Below are 7,520 nucleotides of genomic sequence, written 5' to 3'. Positions count from 1 at the left end.
GTTTAGTAGCATGATTTAGCAGATCTGGAGCCACACTGGATTGCTCACTTCCACCTAAGCTTCAATACAACTGCTTTTATTCTGAAAAGATAAATAAGTGTAGTGAATGATCAATATTAATATGGCAATTCCATTGTAATGATGTGTCAGATGGTAAATGGATTTTAAGTAGAGATACACGTACTTAATTGTAATTTCACAGCATCTAGGAAGTATATTTTTTTTACCAAAGGCGGTTTCAGTGCAGTCCTTTTACAGTATGCAAAGGCTGATATATTTTTTTCTCTCTTTTCATTCTCCTTCTTACTTTTCCCCCTAAATATGTGTTATTAACAGTTATCAGAACATTTTGTAAACTTTCATTGGCTTTGCTGAACTTGAGCTCACAACTGGGATAGATCTCATGAGCCTCAGTTATTACAGTCACCAGAAATAGATCTGTTATTTTCTCAATGTAAGGCTGATTCAGTTCTACAGTTGACAAAATTGAAAAGAAAAAAAACATCAAATCTGTTGCTGCTGCATCATTGTGTTTGACATTTCTAAATAATCTCAGAGTTTCCCTTGTGGCATCCACTGTTGCTCTAATGTCCAGGCTCTGGGAAGTTTAGTTATGAAATTACTCCCTTATGCAGAAGAGTACAGGAGTAAGGGTCCAATCTAAAAAAATAAAAGAGCTTCTCATAAAACGTGGAGATCATTGGTTATTTTGTAGTATTGCATAGATATGAAACTTAATATCACATGAACCTAAGTTACTGTGCTTGCTGATGACTGAGTTCTTGACTTACATATAAGACTGTAGTGCAACTCTGAATTGTTGTCTGACGCTGAAAGTTTGCTAGGACTTATTTAGGGAATAGCCTAATGCTTGAAATAGAACTTACTGAGTAATATGCTTGTCATGTTGCTTCTGTAGGGAGTTCTAGAGCACAAACAAGTAACCTACAAATGGTTATTACAGGTGGTGTGAGACTTAGTCCATATAAAAGAGAGAGGGAATGCAGCTGCTGTTTCTGTGGTACTTGATCTTGAAGTCTAGGAAGGAAAAACATGGACAAAAGTGACTTCAAAAACTCAGGAGATTTGTCTGACTAAGGCCTGCACTGTTAGGCCCATAATTGCATGAAGTTTTAATAACAACTAATAATAACTGACAGACAAAAGCTATGCAGAAGTAAAGAGCAACTGCTGCCATATGTAGTCTTCATCCTGCTCCAGCAGCAAGTTCTCATATTTCTCTCTCATCACTCTTGAATGCAGGCTCAAACCAACAACTCACAATTCTTCCCTGGTCTGGCTTTGCCAGTTCCTGAGATAAAGAACAAGTCTTTTTATTCCCTGAAGAACAGGCTTTTCTGTGCTGGAGAAGTAAAAGGAGAGTTAGGCATGAGACAGGGTGACAAGGACAAAGAGAAAGACGACTCTTTCTGGAAGAGAAGAGAAGAGAAGAGAAGAGAAAGAAGAAAATGGAGGAAGACAGGGACAGGAATAGCCTTAAAAGATGGATGATATCAAAGAGACTGCAAGAGAGAACTGAAAGTGAAATACACGAGAAATATAAGGGCCTGTTGCAAGCATCACAGATCTGTGTTTTCACTAGTGGGGACTGCTGTTAAAGAACTGACAGTCCTCAAAGCAAAGCAGAATCACAGAATGAAAAAAAATGGATTGCTTGCCAGGAAGAATAAGAATGAGAAAGGTGGATATAAGATGGGGGAAAAAGAAAATCTGATGGAAACAAACAGAGAAAAAATCTACTAATTGCTATTATAGAGGACAAATCTTATCACTGAAATGGCTCAAGCATGGCTAAGCTAGATGTTAAAATGTGCAGAGGCCCTGAATTAACGTATTAGTCAAATTAGTTTTGGAGAAGGAATGAAAAAAACTTAGTACCACTGCAACAACATAAAAATATTCTATAGATTCCAAGAATTTAAATCTGTGGTTCTTCATAGTATAAATACTACAGGTATTTATTGTTGTATACTTAACAGATTTTTATTTTCCCAGATATGTATCACAGAAAATAATTATTAGTAAGAGTAGCACTATCATTTCTCCTTGGGACAGCTGAGTGATTTTGTCATTAAAGAGTATAATAAATTGTCAAGTAGTAAAGCTATTACAAAAGGCTGATAAATACTAAGTACACAATCCAATACCTTGAGTTGTTCACCTTAAATTAAAAGGAAGGATAAACAAACTGTCTGCTAAATAATATCTTTTTCTAGTTAACAATCATTAGTTTGAGGTACATAAAGAAATGCAGAGAGGTCTGACTGATAGGATTCATATATCGAAGGCTCTGGAATTATATGAAGGAAACACACACAGTACTTGGAGTTTATTGTCAAGCACAAGGGAAATCCTGCATGGGAGAGCTCTAGATTTACCAGACTAACTAGACAGTTGAAACAGAATGCTAAGGAAAAAACCCCTGCAAACCTGTAAGGTTGAAAAAACATTGACTATCAAGGAATCTGATCTGGGAGATCACAGAGTGAAAAAAGAAGATGGCACTTAACTGAAATTAGGCTCATCCTGATCAGTGGGGGTCAAAATAATTACAGATGTGGCTCCAGCCTAAATTAGGATTCTGCTGCTGTTTGCAGAAGGGACATTGATAAGTATGTGGCAGGACAAGGATGCCTATGAGAATGATGGTATAGAAATGGAAACAGACATATCAAAATGACAGAAGAGATTGAGAAGGTTAGTAAGAGTAAGCAATTAAGACTAGGAAGGCAAATAGAAGTTGGTATAACATGCAAGAACAAGAAGATCTTCCTAATAAGGACCAATAAAAGCATTTTCTTCTACAACTGAAAGGTTCATGAACAGGAAATAAAAGTGGAGGAGAAATGTTTGAATTCATCAAAATGAGTTGTAAGTTATCAGTTTGATGTAGCCCACAGAAAGGAAATGAAATTAAGCATATCAGAAGAATTTGCAAGACAAGAAAGTATTAATGTAGGGCTCTAAAATATTAATGTCCAGAGTCTGACAATATTGCAATCATCTGTGTTCAAGAAAACAGAATTTGTGCTATAAGGAATATAGAGGCTGCTCAGCAAAGGGGAATAATTTTCTACAAACGGTGACTGACAGAATATGGTTTAATAGTCTCACTAAACAAAGACCGAATGACATACATTTGTTCCCTTTGTGAGAGACCTTCATTTCTCTCTTCTAGAATGAAAACTGTGGAGGAGATAATATTTGTACAAGGAAAAAAAAAGATAAAGATAATATTTGTACATGGAAAGCAAAAAGCTGTGTGCTGTGTATGTTTAGGTTGGAACTAAGAAGATACTCTTTAACAAAATGAGACTTTGAACCATCTTCAAGTGGGGTGAGAAAACTCAACAGTTTTCAGGAAACAATGTGGTTGATTTATGAAGCTATTTAACCTAACTGTTTGGCAGAGTTGAAGACTAACTGGTTTTTTCCCCTCTTGATATTTTTATGAACTCTTTTCTATTGTACTATTGGTTTGGATTAGTATCCAATTGAAATTGGCAAATAGGGCTAGATATTGTGTTGCAATATTCATCCTCTTTGTCTTAACCCTACAGAGCTGTAAAGTTTTCATCTGAAAGATATGATTTTGGCCACTGCTTAATCTAGAGTGTGGAATGGTCTAGATAAATTTGAAATGGTTATTCCCATGCTTCTCTATTCTTAATTGCTAAAGAAACCAGTAAGCCTGCTGGTTAACATAAGCATTATACCTTTGTGAGATACCAATTGCTTTGTTGTCCCAAGCAGGGTGTGACATGGCTTGACAGTGTGGCTTACAAGAACTGCAACATCAGCATGGAAAGGCCAATGTGCACACCACACTCTGCAAAGCTCTGGAGGCACCATGCAGGGGGTGATGGGGAAACAGCAACTTTCAGGGGTCCTGGGGGTACTGGTTGACAGTAGGCTGAACATGAGCCAGCAGTGTGCCCAGGTGGCCAAGAAGGCCAGTAGCATCCTGGCCTGTAAGAGGAATGGTGTGGCCAGCAGGAGCACTACACTGGTTAGGCCACACCTGGAGCACTGTGTTCGGTTCTGGGCCCCTCAGTTTAAGAAAAATGTTGAGTTGCTGGAACATGTCCAAAGAAGGGCAACAAAGCTGGTGAGGGGTTTGGAGCACAACCTCTATGATGAGCTGGGGTTGTTTAGCCTGGAGAAGAGAAGGCTCAGGGGAGACCTTATTGCCCTCTGCAACTGCCTGAAGGGAGGTTGTAGCCAGGTGGGGGTTGGTCTCTTTTCCCAGGCAAACTCAGTATCACAGTATCACAGTATCACTTAGGTTGGAAAGGACCTCAAGGATCATCGAGTCCAACCTATCAACACAAACCCCATGACTAGACCATGGCACCAAGTGCCACATCGAAACTCCTCTTGAACGCCTCCAGGGATGGTGACTCCATCACCTCCCTGGGCAGCACATTCCAATGACGAATGACTCGCTCGGTGAAGAACTTCCTCCTCACCTCAAGTCTAAACCTCCCCTGGCGCAGCTTGAGACTGTGTCCCCTTGTGCTGGTGCTGGTTGCCTGGGAGAAGAGACCAACCCCCTCCCGGCTACAACCACCTTTCAGGTAGTTGTAGAGGGCAATGAGGTCACCCCTGAGCCTCCTCTTCTCCAGGCTAAACAATCCCAGCTCCCTCAGCCTCTCCTCACAGGGCTGTGCTCAAGGCCTCTCCCCAGCCTTGTTGCCCTTCTCTGGACACGTTCAAGTGTTTCGATGTCCTTCCTAAACTGAGGGGCCCAGAACTGGACACAGTACTCAAGGTGCGGTCTAACCAATGTAGAGTACAGGGGCACAATGACTTCCCTGTGATAGAACAAGAGGACACAGTCTCAAGCTGCACCAGGGGAGGTTTAGGCTGGATGTGAGGAAGAAATTCTTCACATAAAGAGTGATCGGCCATTGGAATGGGCTGCCCAGGGAGCTGGTGGAGTGATCACCCCTGGAAGTGTTTAAAGTAAGACTGGATGAGGCACTTAGTTGCCATGGTTTAGTTGATTAGATGGTGTTGGGTGATAGGTTGAATGTGATGATCTCGAAGGTCTTTTCCAACAAGTTTAATTCTGTGATTCTGTGAAACACTTGTGGGAGCTATGATTATAGCAGTTTTCACACTGCTCAAGCACTAGCTTATTTTCTTTTATGTGTGTTTATGTGACACTGTCTCTGTCTGACTTTGTTGGCTAGTTATGGTATATGTGTTATACCTCTTTTAGGGAAACAACTGTCTTTCAGTGCCTTCAGTAGCCTCTCCTTACCATCTCCACAGATGTGCCTTAAGGATACTGTCTGTTATATATTACAGTCTGTTAATATTACAATGGACTCTGTGGTGCATTAAACCCTCTTACATAGAATGAGAGAATGGTAGGGGTTGGAAGGGACCTCTGAAGATCATCTAGTCCAGCTGTCCTGCTAGAGCAGGGTCAAGTAGAATAGATCAATCACCCTGGAACACATCCAGGTGGGGTTTGAATACCTTACATACTACTGCTTCTTTCTCTTTCTGGCTTTGGTGGTTTTTTTCCCCCCCTTCATTGCATCTTCTTTTGGAATGTCTCATTTTAATTTAATATATTTATCCAAAACAATGTATGCAATAAATAAAATCTTTAAAACCTGAAGGAAATTAGATAACGTTGCAAAAAACTTGAAATGTGCTCTGCCAAATCAGCACTGTGTATGAACAACTTGCAATAATTAAATAATAAATAACTAGGATTTCTTGTCATTCTGCTTCACAGTATGCAGCCTTGCAAATTGTCAAGAAACAGGACTGATGCCAGCTCTTTGCCAAAGCATGGAATCCTCCATTCATGTGGGACTTACGTTGCTTCTATTTTCCACCAACAGATGGTGCTCTGAATTTCTATATTCCTTAAAATATTCATGTTGCAATATGGATTTTACTTAATCTGGAACTTAATGGAACTACTTGGGAATTTGTTTTTTTCATTATTTTTTTTTTTGGTAACTTTAAATTAATTTTTATCTTCTAGGGAAAACAAAACAGAACAAAACCAACTGACATATATATATAATGGTTTACTGGTATTTTGGTGGGTCTTCCAAATAATTTTGTCATACCATAAAGCACATCTTGATACTTCATCAAGAGGTAGCCATGACTAGCTCTCTGTGTATCATCATTAGAATAGAATAAAACTTTATTAGAATAAACCAAACCAGGTTGGAAGAGACCTTCAAGATCATCGTGTCCAACCCATCAACCAATCCAACCCACCCAAACAGCTAACCCATGGCACCAAGCACCCCATCAAGTCTCCTTCTGAACACCTTCAATGACGGCGACTCCACCACCTCCCCGGGCAGCCCATTCCAATGGGCAATCACTCTCTCTGTATAGAACTTCTTCCTAACATCCAACCTGAACCTCCCCTGGTGCAGCCTGAGACTGTGTCCTCTTGTTCTGGTACTGGCTGCCTGGGAGAAGAGACCATCATCAGCCTGTCTACAACCTCCCTTCAGGTAGTTGTAGAGAGTGATAAGGTCACCCCTGAGTCTCCTCTTCTCCAGGCTAAGCAGCCCCAGCTCCCTCAGCCTCTCCTCATAGGGCTTGTGTTCCAAACCCCTCACCAACTTTGTTGCTCTTCTCTGGACTTGTTCCAGCAAGTCAACATCCTTCCTAAACTGAGGGGCCCAGAACTGGACACAGTACTCGAGGTGTGGCCTAACCAGTGCAGTGTACAGGGGCAGAATGACCTCCCTGCCCCTGGTAGCCACACTGTTCTTGATGCAGGCCAGGATGCCATTGGCCCTCTTGGCTGCCTGGGCACACTGCAGGCTTATGTTCAGCCTACCATCAACCAGCACCCCCAGGTCCCTCTCTGCCTGGCTGCTCTCTAGCCACTCTGACCCCAGCCTGTAGCACTGCATGGGGTTGTTGTGGCCAATGTGCAGAACCCGGCACTTGGATGTGTTCAATCTCATGCCGTTGGACTCTGCCCATCTGTCCAGCCTGTCCAGGTCTCTCTGCAGAGCCTCTCTACCCTCCAGCAGATCAACGATCATTAACGTCTCCACTTTTCCTCATGCAACCACATGGTCAGTTACAGAATACCTATTGCCTGGAAATATCCAGATATTAAGAACTGAAAGATTAAATTATAGTCCAATTCAAGACACACAATTTATAATAATTAGGTACAGCATACAGTGTTGCATAACACATAGGACAGTAGAAACCAGAATGTGGAGAAAAAGGCAGAGGTAAGAATAAGCAAAACTTTAGTTTTTCTTTAAAACGACAATACACAGCAAAACATCCTGAACCGGGGTTCTCTGGGAAGTGTTCCAAGTTTTATGTTACAGATTTGGGAGGATTTGAAAATGCTAGCTGTAGTAAAATCATGTAGGTAGCAATTGTCTTATACTGACAGCTCAGTCATAAGTAAAAATAGCTTAAATGAATCTTAAAAAGAAAATTCTTACAGTTCAGAACAGGGGCTGATATTGTTTGTCACAATTGCA

The sequence above is a fragment of the Melanerpes formicivorus genome, unplaced genomic scaffold, assembly GCF_026170545.1.
Source record: "Melanerpes formicivorus ecotype bairdi unplaced genomic scaffold, bMelFor1.0.p_v2 SCAF_61, whole genome shotgun sequence".
In the NCBI taxonomy this organism is placed as follows: Eukaryota; Metazoa; Chordata; class Aves; order Piciformes; family Picidae; genus Melanerpes; species Melanerpes formicivorus.
This window is presented reverse-complemented; position numbering follows the sequence as displayed.